Below are 19,190 nucleotides of genomic sequence, written 5' to 3'. Positions count from 1 at the left end.
TCTCTCTCTCTCTCTCTCTCTCTCTCTCTCTCTCTCTCTCTCTCTCTCTCTCTCTCGCAGTAATTCTTAACCTACCAAATGCTGCATCCGTTTAATATAGTTCCTCCTGTATTGACCCTCAGCCATAAAATTACTTCATTTGCTACTTCACAACTGTAACCTTGCTACTGTTATGAATCGTAGTGTTGATGTCTGATATGCAGGCTGGTCATAGGCAACCCCTATCCAAGGGTCCTCTGATCTCTGAGAGGTTGTGAGTTACAGGTTGAGAATCACTGCTCTAAAGACAAGAAAAAAGAAAAGCAGTACAAAGTGCTTTGCACTTTACCTGAACCGTGGAGAGCTTGGCTTTGCGCTCATGGACACTTTCTCTCCGGTCAGTAGGTAAGTATGAAGGCTCATGGCAGGGTAACAGGGCAGAGCAGGGCAAAATCCTAGTCAGTTGCTCATCCCCAGAGCATCTCCCTGAGTGAGACACATGGAGGACAGGCCATCACACAGCTGTGTCGCACCTGCAAGGCAGAAAATGAGCTGTTATCAATCACTTTGCTAATCCCAAATGGCTGTCTACAGAGACATACTTTGGGTTTTCAGAATATCGTGCAGGCAGGAGTTAAGTCAGAGGGCTCATCCTCTGCTTACCTGGCCACAGAGTGAAATTTTCAATGTGTATGCCACAGAAGAGCATAATAGTTCTAACAACTCCTTCACTGTCCGAAAATCCCTGGGCCAGGCTGAGGAGACAGATCGGTGGGTAACATGTTTGTCACACAAGCGTGAGGATCAAAAAGCCAGCCTCGACTCTGCACGTTCATAATATCAAAGCTAAGGCGATGGTGACAGGATTCCTGTGGCTCACTGGCAAGCCTGGTTCCAAGCAAAAGTAAAAGACCCATAAGATGGTGGGCCAGAAAGTGGCTCCATGGCTGAGAGCACTTGCTGCACAAACCTGCCAAACCCAGTTCCATCTCTGAAACCCATGAGGTGGATGGAGACAGCCAACTCTACAAAATCTCTCTGACATTCACATGCCTACACATACATATATCATGAACAGAGACACACAATAACAATGGTGATGATGATGATGATGATGATGATGATGATGATGATGATGATGATGACGACAACCACGATGATGATCATGATGATGATCATGATAAATAATTTTAAAGCAACAAGGTGGAAACACCTGAGGTTGACCAATGGGTAGGATGACTTATTGTCTAAGCAACAGAGAGAGTTCAAGTCTAGCCTGGGTAGCTTAATGAGACCCTCTCCAAAAATGAAGAGTAGAAAGAGCATTAGAGTTGTACCTCATAAAGCTCGTGCTTGATCCCCACATGATACTTGGTTCAATCCTCAGTGCTGGTGATGGGGGAGCAAGGAAAAACCTTCCTGGTCTCTTTGCTCCCCTCAAATGGAAACCCTACCCTTGTGTTAACTCAGAGCCTTCCCACATCCTCTCTCCATTCCTCAGGCCTACACCTTCTCCACACCCAACCCACACTCTCACCCAGTAGGCTCTGTTCTTGGCTCCAAAACATGCACTTTGGAAGCCCTCATCAGCCGGCCCAATCCAGGTCCTATCTTTGCCTTCAGTCTCCCACAAGCATCACTCCATTACTCCGTACGTTACCCGTTGCTGAGATGGTGAAACCAACTGACTATTAAGGTTTCTCTCAATAGTCTGAAAGCACCAGGAAAGGAGGGGTCTGTGGGTTTTGCTCCATCTTTTTCTTCCTGGTACCTATCACAGGGCCTGAAGATCTTGGCTTCGGCAAGTAGATGGTTAATTAAAATGGAGTGAACAAAGTAACCTCCAGTGAGCTGAAGGTCAGGGAGAAGGAGGGTGGAAAAGAAGAAAAGGGGGAAGCAAAGGAGAGAGAGAAAGGAGGAAGAAAGGAGAGGTAAAGAAATGAAGAAGAAAAAGAGCAAGGGGCAGGGAGGAAGTCAAGGAGAGCTCATGAGTACCAGACTCATGGAAAGTCAAGGACAGCTATATAAGCCACGTCTCTCCTTCCACTGTGAGGATCCTGGGGATTGAACTTGGCTTTATGACAGCCATCTCTGTCCTCATCTTGCCACCTGAGTGTGTGTGTGTGTGTGTGTGTGTGTGTCTAAATGATGCAAGGATCCAATATAATGGAAACAAAGAAGAATTGTCAGGAGCAGCCAGCTCCTCCTTAAGTGCCAATCCATTCAGTCCTTCCACAAACATCTCATTCATGATTGGCTCTGTGGGGAGAAATACAAGAGAAGCTGGGTCCCACTGGACAGTAGCTGGTGTATCCTAGCTAAACCCAAACTTTGTATCCTAGGTATTAACTTTCTCCTGATTGCTTTTCCTCTCTGGAAGGCAAGCTGGTTGGATGACCCTTACTGATCACCCTGTAGCTAGTACTCTGTCATCCAAACTGGAGAATAATAATAAAATAACAACAAAAATGGTTGATAACATTGATCTGATCAGGCACCATGGTGTTTCTCTATATTATCGTACTGAATTCTCAATTATCCTAGGCAATTGTCCATGCTGGGAGAAACTGAGGCAGAGGCAATAGCTAACCTATCAATGGTCAACCAGCAAGGTAGTGATGGAGTTGAAATTCATGCATGCACTGACTTCCCTGACCTAGCTTCCTACATATTAGATTTGACGATGTGCCCTGAGGTGGTAGAGGTAGGTAAGATGAGATGCTCAGAGGGATGATGGTGGAGGTTGAGGCAGGTCTCCGGCCCAATTGGATACCTTATTCTGATCTTTGAGACACCTTGTGGAAAGGGAGAATCGTGTATGTGGAAGGATGTTAGTATGTGTACATATATATGTGAATGTCATAGGGACTGATATCTGGTGCCTTCTTCAGTTGCTCTCCACTGCATCTTTTTTTGAGACAAGGTTTTTCACTGAGCCTGCTTAGCCAGTGAACTCCAGGATCCTCCTGTCTCTACTTTTCTCCAGTGCCGGATGACACACCGAAGCATGTCCTGCTCTGTACATGGTGCTGAGTATCTAAACTCAGTGTCTCATGCTTGGACAGCAAGCATTTTACAGGCTAAGCCATTTTCCAAGGCCTTCAAGTCACGTCTTCCCAGATGTATAAGCACCCAAGACCTCAAACCTCAACTCCTGGATTATAAAAATGGCAGTAACGGAAACACAGCTTCTCTAGATCTGGAGATAGAGTCTAATCTAGAGGAGACCACCATTTCTTCACAAGACGGGTCTCTCACCAAGTTCTGCACTAGCTGCTGTCTAGCTGTCTCAGCCTGGCTCCATGAACAGGACTTCTCTAGCAAGATAGGAGTGCAAAATTAAAATGTTTAATCTTACTTGATAACTTTTAAAGCCTGAACAGTTTCACATAAATTCCAGATAGTTGACTTCACCTAAAATATCCATTAATCTGGCCACAGTTGTCCACGGTTGCCCAGTAAACTAAGGGAATTAGCAATCACCTCTGCACATTTTTGAGATACACTCTCTCCACATAGTTGGTCTCAAACTCATCAGTTTCCTGTCTCAGTCACCTCAGTGCTGGTATTGCAGATGCCGTGACCCAGCTTGAACCCATCCCTTTAGACGGATGTGCTCCTCCTGATTGGCCACAGGTCCTATATCTCTATATTGCCCCAAACTGAGCTCCCTAGGCATTTGAGTCTGACTGTCTCAAGGTCTGATGGGATGGTTAATCTTGTTTGGCAACTTGATAGTTTTTAAGATCACCATGTAACCAAGCCTATGGGCATGTCTGTGAGGAAACTTCTAGATTAGATTAATGGAGTGGAGAAGACTCACCCCAAATGTGCATCACCATCCCTTGGGCTGGTGGTTCCTGACCTAACAAATAGAAAGCAAGCTGAGTGTCATCATTCTCTCTCTGCAACCTAAATGCAGATGCGGTGTGCCCAGATGCTCCAAGACCCACCCACCCACCATGCCTTCTCTGCATGATGGACTGTACCCTCAAACTGTGAGCCAAAATAAGCCCTTGCTTCCTTCAGTTGCTTTGGTCAGTGTGATGATTTCAATGAGAATGCCCCACATAGGTTTAAGTATCTGAACAATTGGTCCCTCGTTGGTGATGCTGTTGGGAAGCTTAGAAGGTATAGACTTGCCAGAGGATGTATATACTAAGGGCAGGATTTGAGAGTTTAAAGGCTTGTGCCATCTCCAGTTGCTCTCTCTGCTTCATGCTTACCTTTAATAATGTAAGTGACATGGTTTCCTGCTTCAGCTGCCCTACCTCTAGCATAGACTCTTATTCCTCCAACCAGACTATAATCATAAACAAGCCCTTTCTTCTATGAATTCTCTTGATCACAATGTTTTATCACAATAATAGAAAGATAACTAATATAGCCATGCATTTTGTCACAGCACAAATACAAAAGGAATCTATTTGGGGTACATTTTTATATAAAAAAATAGATCACTAAAGCTAGTACTGTTGTCTCCTTGGAGATGATAAAACTCAGGAACAGAGGAGAAGGTCAACCTGCCCCAGTACACAGAACAAGAAAGGAGCAGAGTCAGAGCCCAGATGACTAAGCATCATGGGATGCTTACCAAATACCCTAGTTGCTTAAAGTCTCAGAATGTACACCGGCGTCATCCATCAGGCTGTGCGGTCCTGTGCAGATCCGTGTGCATGGCACGGGGCTGTCACCCACCACCTAGAAACGCTCAGATGCTGACTGGGTGGTTGTTGGCTGCGGAGATGAGCAGAGCAGAGTTATCCAAAACTGTTGCTGGTTTTACCTTGGGCTGAGGGACAGCAGCAGGAGTGGAAAGAACTGTTCCTCAACTGCCCTACCCACAAGTCCCACACGCTGGACTGGAGCCAGGCAGTCTCACAGACAACAGGCAGGGTGAGAATGGGAGACACAGCCAAGGTTTCAGTTTCTCTGATAGGATCTCCTAAACTTTTTTAGGTGCACCTCGATTTCAGAATCTCCATTTGGCTTCCAAAGGACAAGTTATCTCTTGTATGGAAAACTGCATGAGCTGTGTCTGTTTATCTAACTCAATCTCTGGAAGGTATGTTTATAACTTTATGGGAATGTCCTACAAGGCTGTTAAACACCATCTGCTCTTGTCAGAACCCTTTCAGAGATCAGGGGTTTCTATGTTTTGTGGTGGGTTTTTTTGTTTTTTGGTTTTTTTTGTTTGTTTGGTTGGTTGGTTGGTTTTTTGCTTGTTGTTTACTTTGTTGTTTTGTTTCTAATAAACATCTAGGGAGATACCTTTTTAACATACTAAATTATTTGTTTGTTTATTTGCATTCATTTTTCTGTGAATGAGAATGTCCAATTCTCACCTTCGCTTTGGAGTGGACATGGGGGAAGAGGACAAGAGGTGGAGACTGTTGTCGCCATGGCTGGGAAGTTTTCAGTGTGCAAAGCTGACAGGAATGGGGGGAGGGACAAACACCTGAATCCCCTAGCACCACGGGGACTTTGTCTCTGAGCCCCAGTGTACTGCATAGGAAATGGGATCTGCAGGAGGTACCTGGGTACCACAAGAAGAGATTTGCTCCGTGCTGTTCTCTGAATGTGGCACCTTCCAACGAGCTTTAGGGACACTTAGACCTGTGACAGACGTAAGTGTGTTACACAGAAAATGGTTTCCCATGGAGGCTTCCGCTATCCCTTTGGGTACTCCAGTCTTCTTACCCTGTTAGCAGGCATTTTATTTTAATAAATAAAACTTCCTTAGCAACATTGTGTTATAGAAAAATACTGATTGGGAAATACCAACGGTCAGCAGGTACCCCTTCAGAGAGACCCTGATCTCCTCTGATTTTGATCAGTACGGAGCATTTGTAACAGTTGGTAAGCCAACTCTGACACACATCATTAATAAAAATCCAGTTTATATCAAGATTTATTCTCTGTGTTTTGCAGTATACAAACTTTTAAAAAAGATATGTGCATGGCTGGGTCGCAGTGGTAGTGAATTAGTCTTTATTCCCAGAATTCCAGAGGCAAAGACAGGAGGATCTCTGGGAGTTTGAAGCCAGCCTGTTCTGGGACAGCTAAGGTTAGACAGAGAAACCTTGTCTCAAAAGATTCAAAAAGATATGTGTATGGAATATTTATATGTGTACACAAATATGCACCATAGGCATACCTATTGTGGCGAGTCACCATGTGTGTGATGGGAAACAAGTTTAGGTCCTCTGTGAGAGTGACACACTCTTAACCGCTGTGCCATCTCGGCAGCCCCAGAAACATACAAACTTTTTAACTTTCTAGTTACATTTTTGCTTACTTACTGTGAAAGAAAGATGAGCATGTACAAGGTAGTCAGGGTACAGAAGTCAGCCAGGCGTGGCACCAAGCACGTTTATCCAAATGAGCCTTGAGCACACTACGTGAGACCGAAGATGACCTTGAACCTTTGATCTTCTTGCCTCCGCCTTCCTGTGCTGGGATTACAGGCACTCAGAACCACACCCGGTTTCTCCCATGCTAGGGATGAACAGAACCCTGGGCTTTGTGTGTGTGTTCCCGCGCGCGGCAAGCCTTCTACCCAGTAAACTCCATTCCCAAGTGCCTTATTTCATTTCCAAGCCAATTTCCCTGTTGGTTCCCAACTCCCTGGACACAGAGCCAGAGCCTCATCTTTGGGGTCTCTTATACCCTCTTCCTGAGCTGGGCAGAAAAAGGCTGCTTAAATCGGGGCTTTCCCAACGGTGTTCACTGCTAGAGAGGAGTGTCCTAGCTGTGGCAACAGCAAGCGCCTGCCATCTCCATCCCTTTGAAGATGGGTGGCTGGGGAACCGCGCCAGCTCTGCGCCCAGCCTCATTTTCCTCTTGGCTTAGTTTGAGCGCTTCTCCTCCCCGTTCTGCTTCCAGAGCCGGAGGCTGAATCTAGAAGCCTGACATCTGATTTCCTCGAGTATCGTTTTCTAATTTGCAATAGCAATGTATCCAGCCTCGCTCTCACCTTGACTTAGAGCCCTAATGTGGATGGAGCCATGTCAGCAGAGTCTTGAGAAAGCATGAGGTTGGTCACAACTCTTTTCAGTTACCTTCTCACTGGGGACACATCGAGTCACAGAATCTGACCCGTGCCCTTGCTAAACCCCTCCTGCACAAAACATACCCGAGCTATTATTGGTGACTGGAAACTCATGGCAATTAAAAACTGATCAGCATAAGAACTACATCAATTATTTTGAGTCTGAAAATGCTCTGCCTAGCTTGGCAAGCACTAAGTCCAGGAAAGGTGCTGGGGAGGTGGCTCAGTCAGTAAATATTTGTCACACAAGCACGAGGACCTGAATTTAATCCTTAGGACCCATTTAAAAAGTTAAGTGTAATATATACTTGCAATCCCAGCACTGGGAAGTCAGAAGCGGATACCACCCTGTACACCCCTGAAAGTCGGGGGCACAATTTGTGGGAGTCAGTTCTCTTTTGCCACATGGATCCTGGGATCAAACTTGGGTTATTAAGTTTGGTAGCAAGCACCTTTCTCTGCTGAGCCATCTCAGTGACCCTTTATTAAAGAATCTTCAGGGGTTTTTTTGTTTTGTTTTGTTTTGTTTTTTGAGACAGAGTTTCTCTGTGTAGCCCTGGCTGTCTTAAAACTCACTCTGTAGACCAGGCTGGCCTCGAACTCAGAAATCCGTCTGCCTCTACCTCCCAAGTGCTAGGATTAAAGGCATGTGCCACCACTGTCCGGCAGAATCTTCGTTTTTGAGGACGGAAAGTTAGGTTTGAATATCCATGCTATAGACCACTGCTTTGTACCATGGTTGTCTGTTTCTGCTTTTCAGTAGGGACAGTGGGTGACTATACCCATGTAAGCATCATAGAGATAAGGAGAAAATATGCAGAGTCTTTCTTGAAACACCCTAAATCACTGAGACATACAGTGTAGGCATGGCTTCCATCTTCAAAATTAACTTCAACAAGGAAGTGTGTTAAGCTGGAATCTTTAAAAAACTTTGGTAATGATGGCCCAGAGTTGTCTCAGCAGTTAAGAGCGCTTGCGGCTCCTGCAAAGGACGGAGTTTGGTTCCCACTTCCCAATTCAATGCACAAGTACCTGTAACTCTGTCTGGCTCCAGGGGGTCTGACACTACAGTAGCTCACACTCACATGCACACGCATACATACATGCATGTGTACATACGTACACACATCAATACGTACAAGCCTGCAATCCAAAATACAAAGTAAGTCTTTTAAAAAGAAACCACAGTAATTAATTAATTAGAAAGCACAGCCTTGGGACTCAGGGGAAACAGAGAGTGAACACATCTGTTTTTGCAGTGAGAAAACATGTAGTTGTCGGGGCTATAGGAATAAAGGACAGGAGCCGTCACGGAACGTTTACTGTTAGTGTTTTTCCTCTTCTGAGGTGGGGATGGGAGATTGCACAGGAGCTGAAATGGCACAGGGTGTACAGCTGGGAGCAAAATGACTCCTATAACCCGAACTACTCTGACCCATCCCAGTTCAAAAGCAATGCAGCAAACCGGGCATGGTGCACAAACTTGCCATCCGAGTACTCAGGAGACTGAAGCAGGAGGATATCCACAGTTTAGGTCCAGTCTTGGCTGCTTAGTCCTCTTTCAAGGTGAACAACCACCACCGCCACCACCCCAAAAAATATAGGAAAACAGAGAAGAATCAGGAAGGGTTGAAAGGATCTTGAAAAGCAGAGATTCATCACTGGCCCAGTTATTGATATATTAAAATAAGTAAGTAAGTAAATAAATAAATAAATAAATAAATAAATAAATAAATAAAGAGTAGAGGCTGTAGAGGTAGCTCAGTGGTTAAGAGTACCGACTGCTCTTCCTGAGGATCCAGGTTCAAACCCCACCACCCACATGGCAGATCACAACTGTCTATAATGCCAGTTCTAAGGAATTTGACATCCTCTTCTGGCCTCTGGTGGCACTGTAAATGCATGGTGAACAGACATATATGCAGCCAAAACACCCATACAACACAAAATAATAAAATAAAGTTAAATTAAAGAAGCAGAGTGGGACAGCTATCCACAGGTTGTCCTCACACAGGAGATAATCAACAAGAAAAATATAGGTTAGATGTTAGGATGAATTGCTCGACCAAACGGGCTGTTAAATGCTAGAGTCGTTGACCCACAGATATTAGAGTCTTAGTCTCTGGCACTCTTAAAGATGGAGAATGAACAAGAAGATGCTCCTATCTGGAACAGTTTAAATGATGACTACTTCAAAACACAGGGAACACAGTGGATGAGCTTTGTAACCTCATCTACATGCCATTAGGTACCTATCTGTGGGCAGGGATTGGCTGTTCAGTAATCAATTACTACCACACATCAGCAATTACGTCATGCTTCTCCATGGAACTGCATTCAAGGGTCTAAGTGGGTCTTCCAGCCCCATCATCACCAAATTGAGCATCTTCAGAAATCAAACTCCTTGTTATCCCCAGCTTAACATGCATCATGATGCCCTACAGATGTCCAAAAAAAGTCATCCTCCCTTGAAAGCAACAAGCAATGAAGGAACAAGCTGTCTGTCTTGGACTCTATGTCTGCTAACATGGGCAGTCTAAGATTGTGGGTGCACACCATGCTCAGAGGCAGAAGAATTAGGTCCCAGCCTTATCTGGCCCCAATCTTCTATGTGGCACCAGACAGACCTCACAACTTCTCTGACACAATATCCTGCCTTTTGAAACCGTCTGCACGAAATGACTGAATGATCAAACTAAGAGAAACTGAGAAGATGGCTCAGTCGGCAAAGTGCTTGTCATGTAAACAGAAAGAAGCATCTAGATTCAGCCCTCGGGACCCATGTAAAATAGATGAGTAGAGAAGCTTACAGTTGAAGTCCTGGTGCCGAAGAGGTATAGCAAGAGGATCCCTGGGTTGGTGAGTTTCGTCGCAGTGAAAGACCCTGTCTCAAAAAAAAAAAAAAATCCTAGGTAGTACTGGAGGAATGATACCAGCCATTGCCCTCTAGCCCCTGCACACATGCACCCATATATGCACAGAGAGAGAGAGAGAAAGAGAGAGAGAGAGAGAGAGAGAGAGAGAGAGAGAGAGAGAGAGAGAGAGAGAGAGAGAGAGATCAACTAACACTCAGAATCCTGCTGGGCAGTGGTGGCGCACGCCTTTAATCCTAGCACTTGGGAGACAGAGGCAGACAGATTTCTGAGTTCAAGACCAGCCTGGTCTACAGAGTAAGTTTCAGGACAGCCAGGGATACACAGAGAAACCCTGCCTCAAAAACAAAACAAAACAAAACAAAACAAAACAAAATGTGTTTCTCCAAGGAAGCCTGAGATTAGAAGCTATGAATCTGGGCTGAACTAGACTGAATTGGTTGTTCAGCTACGGCTAGGAAAGAAAATGGCTGGAATTCTTAGTTTCACAAGGCAGCTAGCTTCCTTTGAGCTACCCAGTTACTAAGCAACCAGGGTGAAGCAGAAGGCATGAGCCTTCTTCCAGCCTCATACACATCTTAGATGGGAATCTACTTGGACCTCACTCTGTGAAACTAAATTCAGTTTTCTAGGGAACAGTTCTGTAATCCATTAGTGATGTCTGCCCCGAGTGCAAATAACAATCATAGAATACGTGTCATGGATTTAGCATCCTTGCATTCCAGTTGAATGATTCTGTGAAGTCCTTATTAAATCAATCATAACTGAGACATTAATAATCAAATACCTTAGCCTTTTAATGTTATATCCAGCCTGGTGGCTGAACCTGCTTTGTTTTTTATTCCCTGTTTATCTCTTTCCTTTCCTTTTCCATCCATCCTCTACCTTTCTTCCTTCTTTCCTCTCTTTCTTCCTTTCTTTTGTATTTTTATGTTTATCTGCATATGTGCACATTTATATGTGTGTGCACATTTGTAAGCATCAGTCCTTTGCTTCCACCATGTGGGTGGGTTCCAGGGATCAAAGTCTGGTCAACAGGCTCAGGCTTTGGTACCTTTGCCGGAAGAGCTACCTTTTAAGCATCTGTGTCTTATTGTTTCATTTGTTTCTGTTGTTATTGTTGTTTCTCTTATCTAGACTCACTTGAACTTTCCCCTAGCTTTAATTTATACCATTGCCAAATTGCTTGCTCTGAGCTGTCTTTGTGAGAACTGTTCTGTTGCCCCCTGTCTTTAGACTTTAACTCCCTTAATCGTAACCTCACCCTGGCATTTACATGGTATGAGATAACATTCACCCACCAAATCACATGTTAGTAATTAAAATACTTTTGCCTGAAATCCTAAGCCACAGGGCTGAGTCATATGACCAAAAGTAGCCAAGGTGCTATCAATGGGCATGAGCTCTTTAGTCAGGGCTCTCAGGCTAGCCCTGTCTTAATTCAGTTGACATTAACAAAAGCATCTTAAGTGGGAAAGGACTTATGTTGGTGTACAACCCCAGAGAGATGTCCCATCATTGCAGGGACGTCATGGCAGTGGGGACAGGAAGGTGACTGGTGGAATCTTTGCATAGACGAAGGAAATAGGACTGAGCAATACAGTCTCAAGGTCTGCCCCTTACTTCCTAGGAAGGAAGATCCCACTTCCTAAAGGTCTCACAGCCTTCCCAAACAACAGGATGAGCTGTGAACAAAGTGTTCAAAGGTTTGAAACCATGGGGGATATTTCACATTTCAGTAAGTCCCCCTTGGGTCTGGAGTCTCCCTCCAGTCCTACTCCCACCCCAACTTCTGGGAGATGTGAGAGAGTGCCCTGTTTCTGGATATCAGCTCTCAACTCTGGGAGATGGGGTTCAGATCAGTGTTTTGGAGAGCTGTCCTAGTTAGCCTCAACTTGACACAGTCTAGAATCATCTGAAAAGGAAGGGAGTCTCAATTGTGGAATTTCCCAGAATCAGATTATCCCATGACCTGGGCTAGAAGTGATTGTCCTAACTGTTAGTGGATGGTAGGAGGTGCATCCTAAGACAGATGGTCAAAGCTGGGTAAGAAAGCGTGCTGAGCCTGTACCTGGGGGTGAGCCTGCAAACAGAGCCCCTCTGTGGTTTCTGCTTCAAGTTCCTGCTCGAGTTCCTGCCATGACTTGCCTTAGTGACAGAGTGTGGCCTGGACGAGTAACCCAAACAAGCCCTCTGCTCCCCTAAGTTGCTTTTGGTCAGAGTGTTTTATCACAGCAACTGAAAAGAAACCAGAGTGGGAGCTGATGCCCAACACCTAGCCCTACTAAAGCTAGGCCATTCTTATGAAATGAGAATCTGGGGCCAAAGCACAACAGGCCTGAGCCTTGGGCCAGCGTAACAGAGGTATGTTCTCATACCATAGCCATCTAAAGGGCCTCCAATCCCTTTCCCATTCCCAGAGCAGCCACTTATCTCTGTCTCAGTTCCTTTCTTGTTGCTATAACAAAAAAAAAAAAAAGTCTGACAAAAACAACCTAAGGAAGAAAATGCCTATCTTGGCTCATCTTTTGAAGATACCGGGGGTGGGGGGGGAAATGCATCATGGTGGACATGATGGCAGGAGCATGATGGGAAGACACTATAGTAGGGCAGGGTGGATCTTCAAGTAATCTGGCAGGTTATGAACAAGCCCCATGGCAACTTGGGTACTATGATCTGTTCCTGCTGGGTGTCCCTGTTCTCCCTCTAGCTGACAATGCCCTAGAACCACCACAATGTCAGACATGGGGAAACCACCTTAGTAAAGCAAGAGTTTAGTAAGACCTGACTCTCTTTACAGGACCTCACAGCAGAAAGAGCAAGCAGGCTGTTGGCTGCCAAGCCCAGCATGCCTATTTTTATAGATGAGCTGCTTCGACAGGTTAAGCAACTTTTCCATAGCCTCACAGTAGAGTCAAAATTTAGCACAACAAGGACAGTCAGACTCTTGCAATTAGTCAACTAGAATCAACCCCTCATCCCTGCCTAAATCAAATTAATATAGTTGTGGCCTCATGGCTTCTGGGGTTTCGTGGGCTTCCATCCCTGAGGAAATCAGGCCCCAGGAACACATTTTTCATATAGTTTGGTAAGCTTAGTTGTTCATGGCTCTGGCTTCATTTCCTTTATGTGAGCTTAATCATGTCTCCATAATGAAGCTCCCCCTCTCCTGAGGTTTCACAGAAGTCACTGAGAAATGGAGTGGAGTGAAAGTGGCTGCTAATTTTTTCTTTTTATTTACTTCTTTTTATTTAAAGAATGTGTGTGTGTGTGTGTATGAGAGAGAGAGAAAGAGAGAGAGAGAGAGAAAGAGAGAGAGAGAGAGAGAACTAATGAGCATATCCTGTTTAGAGGCCATCACCCCTCCTCCATTACATCTCAGGGGTATCTCCAAGTTATTTCCAAGCTGAATTTCTTTTCTTCTCAGATGTCCCTCCCCAAGACAATGTCAAAGGCTGGGCAAAGACTCTCCATATCCATTTGTTAGCCGAACTTCTAAATCGCCCCTCTAAGTTACTGATTCTGTGCCAAATGTTGACTTGGAGTCAGGAGAGGAGAAGCTAGGAGAGAAACCTTGGAGGTGGCACAGGGGCAGGAGATGTATATACATGGATGCACATGCTCCTACCATGTGTTACTACACACTGTAGTAACACAGGCCCAAAACAATCAGACCCAACAACCATGGGCACAGCTATCACACAAATAAAACTCCTATCTTCATAAGTAGACTGGCGGGGTCATCTCTCTCTTTCTAGTGTAGAATAGAGTTTATTTAGGGCATGGGGAGGGGAGTTAAGAGGGTGGTAGAGGCAGAGAAAGGCAGAGAGAAGGAAAGAGCAGAGGAGTAGAGGCCAGCCATGGCCATGTGGAGAGAGCGAGGAAGGGAATGGGGAGAGAGGAGGAACAAGGGGACAAGAGGCAAGAGAGAGGCAAGAGTAAGAGGGCAGGGTCATTTTTTAGGCTAACAAAAAGTTTCTAACCTTCTAAAATAAATGCTGGCACTATTGCTATTGTGTGTGCTAGCCATACGCACATGTAGACATATGTGCACAGATGTGGAGGTCATAGGACAACTGAAAATATCATCCTCAATCCCTGTCCATCTTTCTTTGAGACAGGTACTTTCACTTTGACCAGCAATTCAGTCAGCTGCTGAGGCTGACTGGCCAGCAAGCACCAGGGATCCGTTTCTACCTCCTCTGTAAAGGGATTGATTACAAGTATGCACCACCACCCCCAGTTTTGTTCTGATTCCCCACCATGGGCTCTAGAAAACAAACTCTAGTCATTGAGCTTCACATGAGGCCTTCACCAACAGAGCCATGGTCCCAGCTCTGTATTTTTTTTTCTATTAATGAGGAAAGCTCAATAGAGGTTGGATAACTTACCTTACCCACGATCTCACAATAGAGTCAGAATTGAAGTCCCAGCCACTGGCTCCAACGTCCACCCCTCCCCAGGCTGCCTCAAGGTTTCCTGAGTTTTCCAGGACAGGTGTGCACTTCGCACAGTTCTGGGGCCTGGGGGGCTGGAGTGAGCATTTCAGCAGGACTGTGAACATTTTGAAGGTTGTAGGGGAAGACGCTCCCTTATCCCTTCGGTTCCTGCCAGCCACGCGTCTCATGGCTGCCCCATCCTGCTGTCAATCACCATCCTCTCCTGCTCCTCTCTGGGTCAAACACTTAGAGCCTACACTAATCTACAATGATTTCTCAAAACTTCACAAACCCAAATATGACCTCGTTCATAACTGACGGTGGGCCTTAGGATGTACCTTTTGGGAAGACAAAAGCCAATCTTTTTTTATGCCACTTGAAAAAGCATGCTGAGAGGCTGGAGGGCTCAGCATTTAAGGAGTACTTTCTGCTCTTTCAGGAGTCCTGAGTCCAGTTCCCAGCCCACACATGGGTGGCTCACAACCATTTTACCTCCATCTCCTGAGGATCTGATAGTCTCTTGTGGCCTCTGCGGGCGCTGTCATTCACATGTACCTATCCACACATAGACACAAATGCACACAGCGTAATTAAAAATAAGACAAAGGTGCTTAAAGTTAATTGAGAGCCTGGGGGTGTAGCTCAGAGGTAGGGTGCTTTCCTGGCATGTGCAAAGCCCTGGGATCCATCGCCAGCATCACATAAAACATGTGGTGGTGCACAACTATGATCTCAGCACTTGGACATTAGAGATGGGAGGATCAGAAGTTCAAAACCATGCTTAGAGACATAGCAAGTTCAACACAAACTTGGGCTATATGAAACTGTCTAAAAAGCAAAAGGTAAGCTCTCTTACTCCTGCCTCTCCTCCTTGCCTCTTGTTCCCCCTCTCTTCCCATTCCCTTCCCCTCTCTCCACGTGGTCATGGCTGGCCTCTACTTCTCTACTCTCTCTTTCTCTCTGCCTTTCTCTGCCTCTACTACTCTCTTAACTGCCCTCCCCATGCCCTAAGTAAACTCTATTCTCTACTAAAAAAAAAAACAAAAAAACAAAAAAACAAAAAAAAAAAACAAAAAAACAAAATGTAAACTGGAAACTGGAGAGATGGCTCAGCATTTAAAGAGCACTGGATGCTCTTGCAGGAGTCCTGAGTTCAATTCCTACTACCTATGTAGACCATCTCACAACTTCTTGTAACCCCAGCTTTATAGATCTTGAAATTTTTCTCTTGCTTCTGAGAGTATGTGTATACACACACACACACACACACACACACACAGAGAGAGAGAGAGAGAGAGAGAGAGAGAGAGAGAGAGACATAAAAAGAAATCTTTCCTTTTAAAAATAAATTGTATTTGTTTATTTCAGTGACTTACAAAGCACCAGACTTACAAAGCAACTTTAAAAGGGATCAGAGGCCTCCTGGTGGAGGGCATGACATAAGGCAGTTTCTTTGTCCTTCCCTCCCTTGAGAGTTGTGACCTTTGGGGTCTATCAGTTACCCCTCCCTTCCATTTGTGCAACATGTTTATGTATACATGCATACACGCATATGAGCAGTGTGTGTGTATGTGTGTGTGTTAGCAAGTTAGAAAGTGCTCTTATCAGTGAGCCATCTCCTCTCTCTCTCTCTCTCTCTCTCTCTCTCTCTCTCTCTCTCTCTCTCTCTCTCTCTCTCTCTCTTTTATTTTTTTGCAGTCTCACATAGCCCAGGCTGGCGTTGAACTTGCTATGTAGCTCAGGATGACTTTAAACTCCTGATCCTCCTGTCTCTATGTTCCGAGTGTTGAGACCATAGGTGTACACCGCCACATTGGAGATGTGTGGGAGAGAGTGTGTGTGTGTGTGTGTGTGTGTGTGTGTGTGTGTGTGCGCGCGCGCACGTGCGCGCGCGCACATGTGGAGGCTGGAAGTCAACACCAGATGTCTTTCTCAATCTTTCTTCATCTAAATTTTGAGACAGGGTCTCCTGTCTGCCTCCCCAGACCAAGGCAACAGATGTGCTCAGTTTTTACGTAGGTGCTGAGATGCAAACTCAGCCTTATTTTGCTCAGCAGTCACCTTACCATCCAGGCTAACCCCAGCCCCCAGATGCACACTTTTAAGATGGTAGAATAGAACAGAAAGAAATGAAGGTGAGACCCAGATGGCCTGAGTTCAAATCCTGACTCTGCCACTACTACTCCGTGCCTTTGGGAAAACTACCTCCCTGTTCTGGCCTTGGCTTCTCTGTGTGCAGTGTGGAGAAATCCTGGAGCTCCTTCCATCAGGGTATAAGATGGATGAAGACAAGCTCATACTTTCAGCCTGAGTACAGCTTCCTGAATACGCATGCAATATGACCAGCTACCTCAGGCTCTTCCCACCATGGCTTCCCTACAATGGTGAACTGAACCCACAAACTGTGAGCCTTTCTTCCTGAAGTTGCTTTTGACGGGTATTCTGTCACAGCCAAGAGAAGCCTGGCACAGGAAGTGAGTAGCTCACCAGGGTAGAACTCACAAGATTGGTATTAGTAAATCCACCATTGTGCTGCACCTGTAGCCCCAGCATGGGAGAGGCTCCGGCAAGCAGACCTACCTAGTCTGAGGTCAGCCAGGGAGACATAGTCACACTGTTTCCAAAGAAAAGAAGGGCATAGGATTAGTACTTTTTTTAAAAAGTGTCCTCAGAGATCTGCCTCATCTTCTCCATCATGTGAGGTATCACCTGTGACCCACACATGGGTCTGCCCGTGTCTTGATATGTAGCTTCTCAGACTGGGAACAGCTAAGGGTGCAGTTTTTATTTTGTTTTGAGACAAGGTCATACACAGTCCAGACTGGACTGGAACTTGTTATGTAACCAGGGATGACCTTGAACTCCTGATTCTTCTTCCTCTACTTCCCAGTCACTAAGATTACAGGTGTGGGCACCCACACCAGGTCTGAAGAGTGCTAAGGCTGGGACCCAGGACTTTGTGCTTGCTAGGCAAGCTCCCTACCAACTGAGCTCTATCCTTAATCCCAGGCTGTACTGCTCATAAGCCACAGAGTGTATGATGTTTCTCATAGCCACTCACATGGACCAAGAAAGAGTGTGATTAGTCCTAATGGGTTTCAGCCCATCCAAACCACAGATGCACTCCCTCTGTCACCACACTGTCTCGGATACCACATATCCACAGTAATAGTCAAGAAGCTTCTGTGAGGCCTCCATCTTTGTTGTTGATCTTCAGAACTAACCTGGCTCGTGGCAGTCCTTTGCTAGTCCATCTTTTTTATTCATTTATTTCTGAGACAGGATTTCCCTACATAGCACTGGCTAGCCTGGAACTCACAGAGATCTGCATGCCTTTCTCTGGGTGCTGGGATTAAAGGCAGGCATCAGCATACCCAGATATTGGTCCAGATCCATTTTACAATCAGCATGGTTGATTTGCACACACACACATGCTCAAGTACACACATGAGATTTTGCTTGCAATATTTTGAACAATTTCAAGTCTTTTCTCTTCATCCAGACTAACAAAAGACAGGGTCCCCCAGCCCCTCACTTTTGGCCTGCTCTAGTGTTTTCTTTAGTCTGGGGTCCCTAATCAAAAGTGGGGTAAACCTCCTCCGATTCTCTCAGTCATTGAATCTGATGGACTGCGGCCAAACGACATATCTCCCAGGTTTATTCTTGGCAGTATGGCCCTCATTCCCCAGGCCATGTTCTCACTGCCCGACACTCCATTTTTCCCCTCACCTGGCATCTCTACATCCCCAACACCCCTTCTGCCACTTCAGCTTATAGCTAAAAATCCTTTAAATTTACATGTATATATTTGCAAGTCACTCCCATTTCCATTTCCCCTCTCCCTGCAACTGACCCCTGTCTTGACAGCTCAGCTCCCTGTCCCACAGACACTCTCCAGTCCCCGAAAGGGATGCCTATGTCTTTCTGCTTCCCAGTCTCCAAGTTGCTGGCTTCTGCACATGGGGGAAAATATAAGGTGTGAGGCCCCAGAAAGTTCATAAACTTCTATGCAGATTGGTCTTAGTCTGGTTTAAATTAGGCAACAAAATAGAATTTCCAGATGTTCTATTTGGAATTAACTTGGCTAGAAAGAAAGGGCTACTAGGAGGAGGAGGAGGTGGTAACGGGGTATTTTGGCATCCTGGGGGTGGTCACCCAAGGCATATGGACTTGATTAAAGAAAAGAACCTGCTGGTTGGCCCATTAAGAATGCTGGTCTCCTTTATTCTGTCTGAGGATGCTCGAAGGCTCATAATACATTCTTAAGCCACTCGGAAGACAAATACCCGGAGCATCTTGTTTTGTTCCTGAGGTCAACAAAGATTTTGGACAGATCTGGGGGACTCTGAGGATCATGCCAGTGCTGCGCAAACATGAGCATGTGTGTCAATTTCCATGGGATCTTGTTAATGGACACAGTCTGCTCCGTGCGGAGGCCATACCGCTGCCCCACAAGATACATATTGCGTAGAGGTTGGGTACTGACTCAGTGGGTAGTACACTCACTGTATAAGGACATAGAGACTGGGCACTGACTCAGTGGGTAATGTATTCACTGTATAAGGACAAGGGCCTGATTTCGATCCCCAGAACCCACCTAAAAAAGGGAGGGAGGATTACAGGAGCCATGGCCCTGTAATCAATCGTAGCCCTGGGAATGCAGAAGCAGGAGGATTCGGATGCTTGCTCGCCAGCTAGTCTAGCAGATTTGGTGCTAGGCATTGTGGTACACACTTCTAATCCCAGTGCTTGGCAGGCAGAGGATCTCCAAGTTCGAGGCCAGCCTGGTTAACAAAGCAAGTTAAAGGCCAGCCAGGGCTACTTAGAGAGATCCTGTTTGAAAATATA

General features: G+C 45.5%; 1 long non-coding RNA gene across 2 annotated transcripts in view; it reads right to left on the bottom strand.

Moving 5' to 3' along the window:
* Positions 1–6,401, bottom strand: part of LOC116097994 — an 18,714-nt gene extending 12,313 nt beyond the window's left edge. The window contains exons 1-3 of one of the 2 annotated variants that reach the window (XR_004121651.1): positions 6,282–6,401; positions 4,574–4,716; positions 329–512 (exon numbers count right to left, since the gene is read on the bottom strand). This is a non-coding gene — a long non-coding RNA (uncharacterized LOC116097994). Of the gene's footprint in view, positions 1–328; positions 513–4,573; positions 4,796–6,281 lie in introns of those variants that run through there. The other variant, XR_004121649.1, reaches the window with a different exon arrangement.
* Between the last annotated feature and the right edge of the window lie 12,789 nt (positions 6,402–19,190).

Source organism: Mastomys coucha, unplaced genomic scaffold, assembly GCF_008632895.1.
Source record: "Mastomys coucha isolate ucsf_1 unplaced genomic scaffold, UCSF_Mcou_1 pScaffold1, whole genome shotgun sequence".
Classification (NCBI taxonomy): domain Eukaryota; kingdom Metazoa; phylum Chordata; class Mammalia; order Rodentia; family Muridae; genus Mastomys; species Mastomys coucha.
This window is presented reverse-complemented; position numbering and strand designations above follow the sequence as displayed.